Below are 15,457 nucleotides of genomic sequence, written 5' to 3'. Positions count from 1 at the left end.
ATTGGGTCGGTTTGAGAATTTAAAAACCGATAACCAGCCAAAAAAACCCGACAAAATCGAAGGCACAATAAAAAAAAACATGTACCACTCGATTAAACTGATGCCAACCAAACTGATTGGATCGGTTTAAACCAAAAATCGCTCCAAGTAATTGAAAGTGCATTGATTCTTACCTATCAATTATTTGTTAAGTTGTAACTGGACAATGTAACTACTAGTAGAAAAATAAAGATGGACACCATAAATTATTCATAGACTAATTCATTATCAACAAATATAAATTGTGATTTAAGTTCAACTCACTCGTCAAGTTGCAACCACACCTATATACTTCAATTTAGATCATTCTCCCTCTAAGACTTTCCTTCCAAAAGCTTAGATGTAAACTTAGGGTGTGTTTGATAAACATAAAAAATTAAGTGTTGAAAAATTAACTATTGATTTTTTTTGAATATTAATCTCATTATAAGTTCTTATCTTTTTTATACCTAAAACTACCCATAGCCCCTCCTCAATCCTTAAATAGGAGGATAATGCGCTTTAATGCACTTGAACCCACATTCTCATGCACTGGCAATGTAACACCTCTAACTCGTATCACGGAGCATTATTGGAGTTTTCATTCAAAACAATAAAAAATTTAAAGCATTTAATTCACGTCATCAATCATAGTAGAACCAGTAAAAGGCATACATATTGTTCCTTATTCGAGCCCTTGAGGCCTTAAAAAACACATTAGAAACAAATCGGGACTAAATCGAAAACAGGTAGAATTTTTTTAAAAAAGATGAAAATTTTCAAACTGCAGGGGTCACACAACAGTGTGGCCAGGCCGTGTGACTCACACGGCTGAGACACACTCCCGTGTCTCAAGCCGTGTGGACATTCGAAGTAGGGACACACGACCGTGTCCTAGCTTGTGTAACTCTCTGACTTGGGTCACAGGGCCAAACCACATGCCCGTGTGCTAGGCCGTGTACCCTCGAGGTGTAACCTTTAAAAACCTATAGGGGATACACGGCCGTGTCACTTGGCCGTGTGTCATACAAGGCTGAGACACACGCCTATGTCTCTGACTGTGTGGACGAAAAATAGGCCATTTACAAGCCATTTTTCTCACCCATTCCTACACACACCTATAACCTATTTACCACATGTAATCAAGCATCTCAAAGTACTCCAAACCATACAACAACAAGCTATCCAAATAAGATACATATGCATACAACCAATATGTCCAAAAAGGCACCTCAATCACAACAATTAAACTTGTATAACCATATGCATAGTTGATCACCTTGCTACCATTTTAAAACATACTATGCTTAACTTATACCTTGTCATTAAAACTTATCATTTGAACTATAGTTTTCATGCATCCCAAATATACATATATCTAACTTATACATATTTGACCATAACTTATCCATATATATGTATAGTTTAATTCCATACCAAGTTATACCATAATTGACCACATACCAAAATCACATTCAAACATACCAATTTGGTTATTCAAAACACAACTTCAAATGACCATTTCAACTCCAACCATTGTCGAAACCACTTTTAAGTTTGAAAAAATGGGGATCGACTTTTTAAATAAAAACGGGAGTCGCCACTGATCTTTTATTGTGGTGTGATCGGATCACCTTGAAAATAACTTTAGGTCTGCGAATTTTGAAAAAACAGGTTCGGGAGTCGGTTACGCACAATGAAGGGTTAGCACCCTCGTGACGCCCAAAATTGGTACCGAATTAATTGTTTAATGTCTTAATGTCGAAATTTTGAAAAGATTTTAAAGTACGATTCTTTTAACTTGAATAAATTGAATAATAAAACACTCTTATTTCAAAGAAATAAAATGTCACACCCAGTGAGTTAGGGCGCAACATTTTTAATCTTCAAAATTAAGTTTATCTTTTAACTTTTAAAACCTATGCATTTTTAAGAATGATATTTGATCGTTTTGGTCAAATGAGAAAATCAAAACCCAGTAAGTTAGGGTTCGATTTCACAAAATTCTTAAATATCGGACATTGCCTTTATTTTTAAAATCCTCGTCTCGAGAAAATAACATGTCATATCCAATGCGTTAGGACACAACGTGTCGAATTCCCGAGAATGGGTTTCTATTTGAAATTTGTATGTTTGAAAAAATTTCGATTATTTAGATTCGACGAGGAAAATTGGAACCCAATACGTTAGGGCTTAATTCTCTCGAGGATTTCAAACTTCGAGTATTTTGAAGATTTTTGAATAAATTGGTTTTGATACTTAAATGATTTAAACATAGCCTTTTGAACAAATAAAATGATGAAATAATAATGTAGAACGCGAAATGGTATTCGTAAATTAAGATGCACGCTAATGAACGACAAAGAATCAATAGATATGAGCAAGCAATATAATACACATAAGCAATTATCTCATATCATGTACAAATAATAACTAAATGAATTATTAACCAATTTTTAAAGATACAATGCATAAATAATAACATTTTAGATGAATTTTGAAGCAAATATTATATAAGAAGGAAATTAAAATATATAAAGTGATATACTTACAACAATATATGTAAAACTTGAAAATGGTAAATTAAACAAAGTAAGTTTCCCAAAAGAAATAAATTATATATGTATGTAAAAGAAAAATGTTGGTTTAAAAACATATAAACATATTTACAAGACAACTTTAAGGTAAATAATTATAATCAAATGAAATCTATTATATGTATGTATGAAAATAGTTTAATATAACCTGTATGTATATATATATAGATAAAACATTGTATAAGAATATTATTGTATAGTGAATTCAAAAAAATGTATTATAAAATAAAACCATTAAAAATGTATAAAATATATTGGATTAATAAAAAAGGGTTTAAACATTCAAATAATATTAGACTTTAAATTAAAAATATCATAATAATAAGTAATTAAATAAATAAATAAACAAGCGAATTTAAATCAACCAATAAGGATTGAATTGAATTTGAAACAAAATTAAAGGAAAAAAACAAAAATAAAACAAAGCTGAGGGCCAAAATACAACACGTGGATAACATGATGGCCAAATGGGAAATATTCCCTTCCCTCAAAACGCAGCGCCTTGACATGGACCAAATTGGAACACATTTCCAATGCGGAGGGACCAGAGGGATAAATAACCCATTTAATGAATAACACGCGGATTCCCCATGGAGCGGGTCGGGTCGCGCGCGGGTTGTTGGGCAATACGACGCCGTTTTGGGAGCCACTGATTCAGGCCCCAAACGGCGCCGTTTAAACACCCCGTAAGAAATAACCTAAAAACCCTAAATGAGGTTGATTTGCCATTAAAACATAGCAAAAAAAAACTTATCTCTTCCCCCTCCCTTCGCGCCGTTTCGATCATGAAAACCCCCCATCTAAACTCCGATTTGGGCGGAGTAGACGAGGGCTCCGTCGGCGTGCCCTTGCGAAGGTAAAACTCTCGTCCTTTTCTCCTTTTATTTAAGTATATCGAAAAAAAAACAAGAACAGAAAGATAGAAGAAAATAAAAAAAACTTTGAAGAAGGAAATCACCTTCGAAAAAAAATCCTTGTTTTTTCTTTTGATTTTTTTTGTTATTGTGTGTGATACAATATGCGCGTGTGTGTTTTTGTGTTCGTCCCCCCTTTTACAATTTTTTATATCTCTTTCTCTTGCCGAAAAAACCCCCCTCAAAATAAATAATCAAAATCCCTATTTTTACATTTTCTTCTTTTCTACTATTTTTTGATTTGCTGTCGATTTCTGCCCTTTTTTGTTGCGTTCTGTCTGTTGCTTTGCAGGTGTTCGTTGCGAGTTGTTGCAGGTATCGTACAAAGACGTGGCACGGCTCGGCGCTGTGCATGGAGGCTACGGTTGCGGCGGCTGGAGAGAGCGGCGCTGGAGGCTGCTGTTACGGCGCTCGTGCTAAGGTTGAATGCCTAGGGTTTCTGGCATTTGGTTTAGGCCAGTTGGGCCAGGGTATTGGGCTTAATTTTGTAATTTGGGTTTGAGGCTCAATGTAATCCAGGTTTGGATTCTATGTAATATTGGACTGTATTGGATCTTTATTATATTTATTTTATTTATTATATTTGGGTTTTAATTTTGGGCTCGGGCCGGGCAAAATTTGGTTATTACAGCAGCCCCTCTTTGCTCGTTGTCGTGTAACAAGAACGAAGCAAAGACTCCAAAAATGGTCAATTTTACCCAGTCGTGCTGGACCTTAGTGCTCTTTTTCTTTGAGTTGCCTCATTCCATCCTACTGCATCTTCAGAGGTATTGAAATTGGTGCTTCGATCCACTCCACCGCAACGTCGGGGAGATAGGATTTGTAACTCGTAACTTTAAAACAAAATTTGCTATCTCTAGTCAGCAAGACTTGATGCGATCTGCTCTACTGCCACTTTAGAGAGATAAGATCCATCATTTTGATCCGCTCCACTGCAACCTCAAGGAGATAGGATTGGTTTCTTATGTCTGCTCCACTGCAAATTCAGGGAGATAAGACTGGATGCGATCTACTCTACTGCAACTTCAAAAAGATAAGATCTTTTATTTTGATCTGCTCCACTGCAATTTCAGGGAGATAGGATTATCAACTTCAACCTGTTCCACTGCAATCTCAGGGAGATAAGATTTGCTTCTTCAGTTTGCCCCACTGTGACTTTAGGGGGATAAGACTGCTGCGATCCACTCTACTGCAACCTTAGAGAGATAAGATCTATTACTTTAATCCGCTCCACTACAACTTCAGGGAGATAGGATTATCGGCTTCAATCTGCTTCCTTACACTTGAAGATAAGATTCGCCGTCTTCGATCTGCTTCGCTACTGCTTAGGGAGACAAGATCTGCAATTTCCAACCTATTTCACTGCTGGTCAGGGACATAGGACTTGTGGCTTAAATCTGTTTCCCTACTCATGGGGAAGATAAGATTCGTCGTCTTCAATCTGCTCCGCTACTGCTTAGGGAGATAAGATCTGTAATTTCCAACCTATTCCACTGTTGGTCAGGGACATAGGACTTGTGGCTTAAATCTGTTTCCCTACTCCTGTGGAAGATAAAATTCACCGTCTTCGATCTGCTCCACTACTGCTTAGGGAGACGAGATCTACAATCTTTAACCTGCTCCACTGTAACCAAGGGAGGCAAGGCTGGTATCTTCGATCTGCTTCGCTGTTAGTACATGAAGGTAAGATCTGCTATCTTCACTAATCTGTTCCCTGGGGAACATGACCTAATTATGCCTAATGATTAGGATGGCATGATCAAAATGAATCAGATGCTCTTAACTAGACATGTGTGAATGGTGTTTGCATGAATGCAGAATTTTATTTATTTTGAGAATAATCCGGCTTAGGTTGTCATTACTCGAAGTTTATTAAGGCTTTATCACTAAAGTGCTATAACACATTCCTTCTCGATTAGCGTTTTCTAAAGAAACATTTAGTCAGGTTGCCCCCATTGTAAACCTCAAAGTTTAATTCATTGGGGCGCAAAATTTGTACCATCATTCTCCCACTGTAATCCAAGGGTAAAAATATGGTTTTTCCTCAATCCTCTCTTACCCAATTCAAGGATACAAGATCTACATCGTTCTGGTTCCTTACACCAATCCCAGGGTGTCGTACCAAAGACTCATACGCAAATGGAGGCTCTCTTCTCTGACGTAACCTCTTCCTATTGCCTGATGATCATTGCTTGCTTGTTCATTTAAGCTTTGTCATTAACCCGTTATCTTATCATTTTGTTCAACCAATGCATTTGACAATGAAATCCAAAGAGAAAGTCCAAATTTAGACTCTTCCTTCTCAAATTTCCAACATTTACCTGGTGCGTTCTAAACAATAGTCCTGTTTCAGGCTCCTATATTATTTAGAAACTTTTCAGGGTAATATGCAAAACTTTCTTTGTGAAAGTTTTATTAGTCCATTAATCATTATTCTAATGCAACATGTTTGCAAAAAAGGTTATAACAATGGATAAGAATAAAGTTGGTTCTGAGCATAGCTTGAAAGAACAAATTATCGAAAATAGTCAAGAAGGGTGACAAAGAAATTAATTGGGAATGTATATCTTGGAAAAGAAAAAAGTATTCCAAGAACAACAAATAATATGAGAATTGGGTGCCCCAGATATCGCAGCTTGAACTTCTCTGTACAAACTTTCTGAAGACCATTTTGAGTTGGATATGTGTTTAGGAGATCTACAATGCTCTGTCGATGCCCCAAGATGTCGCATATCCTTTCCTATTGATTCAGGTATAACAAGATTACCACATGCCCCAATCTTGATCAAGATTCGAGTTGCTCTAATCATTTCATGCCCCATTCTGATCAATATTTGAGCCGCCCTTTTCGGGTTTTCAACTCAAATCCCCTTTGGCCTAAGGTGCCCTTTGCGAGTTTTCCCCTTAGCCTCTCCATTTTTGCTTTTTCATTTTCATTTTTCACTTTTCACCCTTTTTTTTAAGAATTAAGGCACCCTTTGCAGGCTTTCATCTTTGTCTCTTCTCATTCTTAAGGTGAAGTAATGCTCGACTAAATCTGAGTTTGCAGGATTTGGCGAGTTTGTACCATCTATCCTACTTAAGATCAGAACTTCTCTGGAAAAGGCCTTTGGTGTCCATTTTCCTCTAAAATCTTTTAATGTGAGAAGGATCTTTCTCAACATTAGGTTTCCCTTATAGAATTCTCTGAGGAAAACCTTTTGGTTGTAAGCTCGCATCATTTGCCTTTGATACATTTGACTATGCTGCATAGCTTTTAGTCTTTTCCTTCTGATCAGATTGGATTCATTCTGCCTCATCCAACTCTTAGCTCAACTAACACCTGGAGAGAAAAAAATTTTACTGTAATGGGTAGAACTACCTCCATCCCTCAAACCAAAGAGAATGATGCTACTCCGGTAGGAATCTTGATAGATATTCAACCAACAAGGAGGGCAAATGGTAATTTCTCATGCCCGTCCTTATAAGTCTCAGTCAATTTTCCTTCAATTTTCTTGATATTCATCTCTAGGTAATTCGTTGACAAATCGTAACGTCTGATTTTGACTTGATTACGAACCTCAGTTATCATGCTGTTGTTCGAGCTCAACGCATTATCTAATATAATTTTCTCTGGAATTCTATATCTGCATATGATGACATTGGCGTACAAAACAGCCTCGAATGATCTCAAAAATGAAGTAATGCCCATTAGAAGTCTTCGATAATGGATGTCCATACCCCATTTTGCTCAAAATTTGAGTCACAAAGCGCCCTTTGCGAATTTTAGCCTTGGCCTCTCCTTTTGTTTTTCCTTTTTCTTTTTTTTTCTCTCTTTTTCATTTTTATTTTGACTTTGATTTTGATTTTGATTTTTCTTCTTTTTGACTTTGGTTTTTTTTTGAATCTGGACTCAAAGAATTAGGCAAGTCCTCGTTATCCCTTTCGAAGAATCTTCTTTGATATCGGATTTCCTTCATAAAGCCTGTTGGGGTGCAACTACGACAGAAAACTTTAGATCTTCCTCTTTAATCAGGATAAACCCAAAATAAACTTGAAGAGATGGAAACTCGACTTCAAACGGGCAAAGCTAATGATGAGTCAATGGGAAAGGCATTGCTCTGGTAAAGAATTGCATCGTTCATACTGCAAATCATGCTGTTGTGCAAATTTCATTATCAGCGGTTAACCTGGGAACATCCTGGTATAATCATACAAAGACATTTTTGAACTCTAAAGGTGACTCAACAAAGCCTTGTTTCGTCTTTGCGGTCAGGTCAATCCTAATTTCTAATGGTTCCTCGAGAGGTAGGATCTATCTGTTCTCTTGTTCTACCAAGTTCGGAGATAAGCTACGATCTATGTCATTTCCAAAGTCATGAGATCTGTCTAAACACATCTCGCTCAAAACGAGATTCTAAGTCTTTGCAGTGTCACTCATCTCATTGATATCTGGGGACCCATGGTAAGTACCAAAGAGTATGCAAAAGAATGTATAAATTCATGAATAATTATTTGTACCATATGATTACGAATGAATGAATAACAATTTAGAAGAAAATTCAAAAGAATGAAAGAATTTGGAATTGTTTGTAAAGAATGAAAATATTGGCTTAGTAATAATTGCAATGATGTATTTCATTAAAATAACAACGTTCAGACATGAGCCTATTTCACAAAGGAATTTCTATCATTTCTAGGCTAAAAACAACAAAATGTTCTGAACATTACTCTAGATAAACTGTAAAAACTATAGGGATTTCTTCCGCAGTCTAATTGCTTAGAACACTCCAGATTTATAAGGGCAGATATCTAACAAGGTCCCTTTCATTCATGTCTTCAAATATGTCATTCATGCAAACGTTTCCCGACACCTCTTCATTCACTCCATTATCAATCATGATTAGGTAGCGGGCTTTCTACACTAGATGGGTGATCAAGCTTGACAATACCCATGTTGATGAGTCTTTCAACTTTCTTTTTGAAGGCAGTGCAATTCTCTATTGAGTGCCCCGTAATTCCTGCGTGGTAGTCACATTGTACGTTCGCATCATACTAGTTGGGGTATGGAGGTTGTAGAGGTTTCACATGAAAAGGGGAGACAACGTGTGCATCAAACAAATTTTGATACAGCTCCTTATATGACATCGAAATTGGTGTAAACTGGAGCTTCTCAGTACTTGGTTTCACTCCAGATTCTTGTCTCAATGAACCCTGTTGACTAGCGACCCCTTTACCTGAATGACTTACTGACCTTGAGTAACCTATGTTATTCATCTCATCTTCTTTTCTCCTTAAGACTGATCTTTTGTTACTCTCTTCACCCTCTATTCTTCCATTCCTGATGGCGTTTTCAATCATTTCACCATTCATGATTATATCTGAGAAACTCTTTGAAACACTTCCCAACATGTACGTGATCAACGAGGCTTTTAGTGTATTGATGAAGAGCATTGTCGTCTCTTTCTCCAAGAGGGGTGGCTGAGCCTGGACTGCAACCTCCCTCCACCTCTGTGCATACTGCCTAAAACTTTCATTCGATTTCTTTTCCAAATTTTGTAAAGTGATTCTATCGGGAACCATATCTGTCACATGATTGTATTGTTTCATGAATGCCTATACTAGGTCCCTCCATGAACCAATCTCGGTACGGTTCAACTGATTGTACCATTTCGACGCTGCTCCAATGAGGCTATCCTGAAAACAATGTATTAATAGCTGATCATTGTTAATATACCCAGTCATTCTCCTACAGAACATGGTGATGTGGGCTTCTAGGCAACTGGTCCCACTATATCTCTCAAATTCAAGCATCTTAAACTTGTGATGGAGTACTAAGTCTGGAACCAAGCTCAAATCTTTTGCATCGATTCCATGGTGACTATCGGTGCTTTCCAGGGCTTTGAATTTTTCTTCCAACCATTTACACCCATCCTCCCATTGTTTTGACAGTTCAACGTTTGCCTTCTCTTTTTCAGCCATTTCATCGAAAACAAGATTCACTGGGTTATCTCTAGGATTAGAACCTGATCCAGCCTGAAAGTTCATCGGTATTGAAACATCAGTTTGAAACCGCTGAGGCTCAATTGAAACAGAGGATCTGCGCGGAGGTACCTCGGTCTGAATCTGCGCATGCAGAGGCGTAAAGCCTAAAGGATAGATAGGTCTATTCTTTTTATTCTCCTTCATCATTTACCATAGGGCATTTCCACTTATTTACATCTTTAGTCAGTAGATGGGTCAATTCAGCCATCGCATCTTTTTGAGCCTTGATCAATTTTTCCATCATGTCTTCTTGGATTTTATCTAGCTGCTCTTGCATTTGTACTTGTAACCGTTCTTGCATATCCTTTTGCATTTGCTCCAATTTCTCTAATATTTGATCTATTTCCTTAGTTTTGCGACAAGTACCGTAAGGATGTTTGGTTGGTTGGTTTTCCAGATTAGCTGAAATAAACTTACTCAATTAGACCATTTTAATGGATTTTAATGCATACGATACAGATGTATGAAATGCCTGCCTACAGAGACGTTGATTCTGATTCAATTACATTTAGGAAACTTTTCTATAAAGCAAATTCCTTTATATAAAACAGATAGGTGTAAAGCCTCACCCTCATATTCCAAGAAACAACATCGATCTTTTTCTTCATCCGCATGCTGAAGATAATCTCGCCAATAGGTGCCACTGCTAGCTCCTTTTCTCGATCTTGGTCGCGATCCATCATATGCCCATCTTCATAAGGCTCGTCAGCTTCTTCTAGGGAGTTAAAAAGTCAAAGGCTCTTGGACAATCGTCTCGAACCCTCAGGCCACAAAGTAAGGTCACGAACTCTTCCATCGATCTTCTTGTGTTTCTCAGAATATATTCAGACAACCATATTGTTTTCCACTTTATCAAGGAATCCGTATTTCATGACAAGCTTTCTAATTTAGTAATCGGATTTGAATCAATATCTCTTTCCTAATATGAAAATGCAATGCAATCATAATCAAAACAAAACAAGATAGGTTAGTATAAAACAGAAGCAAACAAGGAAAACAAAAGTACCTAGTCGGGTGACTACTAGGGGTTTGGAGTGGCTTTACCTAGGTTAAGTTTCTAAGTCCACTATATGAGGTTTGGTTCTAAAGTCAGGTACCCGAACCAGTAGATTTCTCGATCTTCACCCATTATAGGCTTATACAGACTGAGTTCGGTTCAGGGGAATACATTTCCCTATGGCTGCACGGAGATGAAAATCTCACGAAGACATAGGTACGGATGTATCCCGAAAGTGATTCACTATCCTGCACGGAGGTGAAAACCTCACGAAGGAGTAGCTTCTCACTCCCACTTAAAAGGACAAGACTAAACAGTCTTATGCAATATGATGCCAAAATATACAACTTAATTTACGATAATCATGCAAACAAGTGCAAAGAAAATATCGTAATTTTTCAAATCCATTTTCGACAATAAGACAGAAAACAATCAATTTTAAGGCTTGACTCTCTAAAGGTCCCCAGTAGAGTTGCCAAGCTGTCAAAACCACTTTTAAGTTTGAAAAAACGGGGATCAACTTTTAAAATGAAAACGGGAGTCGCCACTGATATTTTATTGTGGTGTGATTGGATCACATTGAAAATAACTTTAGGTCTGCGAATTTTGAGAAAACAGGTTCGGGAGTCGGTTACGCACGATGAAGGGTTAGCACCCTCGTGACGCCCAAAATTGGTACCGAATTAATTGTTTAATGTCTTAGTGTCGAAATTTTGAAAAGATTTTAAAGTACGATTCTTTTAACTTGAATAAATTGAATAATAAAACACTCTTATTTCAAAGAAATAAAATGTCACACCCAGTGAGTTAGGGCGCAACATTTTTAATCTTCAAAATTAAGTTTATCTTTTAACTTTTAAAACCTATGCATTTTTAAGAATGATATTTGATCGTTTTGGTCAAATGAGAAAATCAAAACCCAGTAAGTTAGGGTTCGATTTCACAAAATTCTTAAATATCGGACATTGCCTTTATTTTTAAAATCCTCGTCTCGAGAAAATAACATGTCATATCCAATGCGTTAGGACACAACGTGTCGAATTCCCGAGAATGGGTTTCTATTTGAAATTTGTATGTTTGAAAAAATTCGATTATTTAGATTCGACGAGGAAAATTGGAACCCAATACGTTAGGGCTTAATTCTCTCAAGGATTTCAAACTTCGAGTATTTTGAAGATTTTTGAATAAATTGGTTTTGATACTTAAATGATATTAAACATAGCCTTTTGAACAAATAAAATGATGAAATAATAATGTAGAACGCGAAATGGTATTCGTAAATTAAGATGCACGCTAATGAACGACAAAGAATCAATAGATATGAGCAAGCAATATAATACACATAAGCAATTATCTCATATCATGTAAAAATAATAACTAAATGAATTATTAACCAATTTTTAAAGATACAATGCATAAATAATAACATTTTAGATGAATTTTGAAGCAAATATTATATAAGAAGGAAATTAAAATATATAAAGTGATATACTTACAACAATATATGTAAAACTTGAAAATGGTAAATTAAACAAAGTAAGTTTCCCAAAGAAATAAATTATATATGTATGTAAAAGAAAAATGTTGGTTTAAAAACATATAAACATATTTACAAGACAACTTTAAGGTAAATAATTATAATCAAAGGAAACCTATTATATGTATGTATGAAAATAGTTTAATATAACCTGTATGTATATATATATAGATAAAACATTGTATAAGAATATTATTGTATAGTGAATTTAAAAAAATGTATTATAAAATAAAACCATTAAAAATGTATAAAATATATTGGATTAATAAAAAAGGGTTTAAACATTCAAATAATATTAGACTTTAAATTAAAAATATCATAATAATAAGTAATTAAATAAATAAATAAACAAGCGAATTTAAATCAACCAATAAGGATTGAATTGAATTTGAAACAAAATTAAAGAAAAAAACAAAAATAAAACAAAGCTGAGGGCCAAAATACAACACGTGGATAACATGAGGGCCAAATGGGAAATATTCCGTTCCCTCAAAACGCAGCGCCTTGACATGGACCAAATTGGAACACATTTCCAATGCGGAGGGACCAGAGGGATAAATAACCCATTTAATGAATAACACGCGGATTCCCCATGGAGCGGGTCGGGTCGCGCGCGGGTTGCTGGGCAATATGACACCATTTTGGGAGCCATTGATTCAGAACGGCGTCGTTTAAACACCCCGTAAGAAATAACCTAAAAACCCTAAATGAGGTTGATCTGCCATTAAAACATAGCAAAAAAAAAACTTTATCTCTGCCCCCTCCCTTTGCGCCGTTTCGATCATGAAAACCCCCATCTAAACTCCGATTTGGACGGAGTAGACGAAAGCTCCGTCGGCGTGCCCTTGTGAAGGTAAAACTCTCGTCCTTTTCTCCTTTTATTTAAGTATATCGAAAAAAGAAACAAGAACAGAAAGATAGAAGAAAATAAAAAAACTTTGAAGAAGGAAATCACCTTCGAAAAAAAACTCCTTGTTTTTTCTTTTGATTTTTTTTGTTATTGTGTATGATACAATATGCGTGTATGTGTGTTTTTGTGTTCGTCCCCCCTTTTACAATTTTTGATATCTTATTCTCTTGCCGAAAAAACCCCCTCAAAAGAAATAATCAAAATCCCTATTTTTACATTTTCTTCTTTTCTGCTATTTTTTTGATTTGCTGTCGATTTCTACCATTTTTTTGTTGCGTTCTGTCTGTTGCTTTGCAGGTGTTCGTTACGAGTTGTTGCAGGTATCGTACGAAGACGTGGCACGGCTCGGCGCAGCGCATAGAGGCTACGGTTGCGGCGGCTGAAGAGAGCGGCGCTGGAGGCTGCTGTTGCGGCGCTCGTGCTAGGGCTGAATGCCTAGGGTTTCTGGCATTTGGTTTAGGCCAGTTGGGCCAGGGTATTGGGCTTAATTTTGTAATTTGGGTTTGAGGCTCAATGTAATCCAGGTTTGGATTCTATGTAATACTGGACTGTATTGGATCTTTATTATATTTATTATATTTATTATATTTAGGTTTTAATTTTGGGCTCGGGCCGAGCAAAATTTGGTTATTACAACCATCAAGGCCATCTAAATGACACAAATCTAACCATATTTAGATGGTTCCAACAATCTATATGTATACAAACCATATTTCAATCATGCACATCTATGCAAAACCTTTCCAAAGCATACCATATCTTGACCATGTTGAGGTCAATTCATCATTTATCAATTTGGCCATTCTAACATGCTTTAACACATTATCAAATTAACACATATCAATAAGGCACCAAATGCACCAAGGCTACGTTACCCAAAATGTCATATACTTGCCAAACGCATCAACTAACATTCAACTAATCATCAACCATAAGTTCACCTATACATGCCGTTATAACATTAACCAAGACATCAAGATCTACCGATATAATCGTTGGATAGTGTGATGGTTCTCCGACTAGCTTCTAACCCGATTGAGCTTCCAAGAATCTGAAAAGTAAGGAAAAACAACTACGTAAGCAATGAATGCTTAGTAAGCTCATATAAACTTTAGTCATATCAACCCATTTCAAATATGAATTTTATACATGTCAAGAATAATCCTATACCGATAGCACAAGATTCATGAAACCATATTCAACAACTAACAAAGTGGACAAATCCACAACATCACTTATACATATCATTCCTAGCATATTAGGAGTTTATAAAACTTTAAACCCTTCTAATTTTCTTATTTTTATTTGCATTTCATTACTTTCCATTGCATTTACTATCTTTAGCTTAAATAACAACATTAATTCAACACATAATTCCCTTTTCATCATTTTACACTTCAAGTATGAACTTACTATTTCATTACTCTTTCCACACCCGTTTCATATGCATAACACACAATACATAAGCATTTCATTCAACCATAGCCACAAGCTAGTAAATTTAAACATAGCTCTTTTCGAATTAGTCACATTATAAACCATTTCATAAGAAATTGCATAATTTAAACTTTACCACTCTTTCATAAACACAAGCATATTTCCATTTGAGCACTTACCATTTCAATACAACTTATAAGTAAACATAATACCATTCAATCAATAGCTTGGCAAATGCCTAAGTATCAAACAACAACACGTGTTAGCATACTTGAACATATTTCATATAAATTCAACATTGATAGCCATTTATTCTCAACATATAACACTTGAGTTTATTACTCATCTCAACTTACATAATTTCCATGCATCATCATATCAAAGATGTTCATATATGTACATGTCATAATACATATCATTCTCTTATCGTTTCTTATCTGAATAATTCTCGTTGAACCATTGAGAATACCGTTGGATACCCGGGATAGCTCATACATAGTATGCTAAATTATATAACTGTAATTCGTCAATTTGTGTACATGTATGCTCACATGAGCTGTGAATCAGAATGCTCACGCGAGCTGTGAAAATGGGCCTGCTCGCACGAGCTATGGGTCAGAACGTAGGTACACAATGCTGCTCACACGAGCTGTAGAGCATCCACAACATATGCCGGACCTCAGCCATCGGGAGGACATTCAGGACCAGCACCCGAATCATGTAAACCCTAATGACATGTCATTTGTATCCTACGAATTCCTAAGGTTCAAACGGGGCTCGGTAATCGTCGTACATCATTGGATTTACGTCGTTTCATAACACGGTAAATTTCATACTAATATTTATTTAATCACAATATAAACACATATTAACATTCAATTTAATCAAAATTATACAGAATACAGTTCATACAAACTTACCTGGCTAAATTGCAGAAATACCAAAGTTCAGGGGCATTTTGGTAATTTTCTATTTTCCTCGATTTTCCACCCGATCTTGATCTAAATTAATAATTTGATTCAA

The sequence above is a fragment of the Gossypium hirsutum genome, chromosome D11 (genome assembly GCF_007990345.1).
Source record: "Gossypium hirsutum isolate 1008001.06 chromosome D11, Gossypium_hirsutum_v2.1, whole genome shotgun sequence".
Taxonomy (NCBI): Eukaryota; Viridiplantae; Streptophyta; class Magnoliopsida; order Malvales; family Malvaceae; genus Gossypium; species Gossypium hirsutum.
This window is presented reverse-complemented; position numbering follows the sequence as displayed.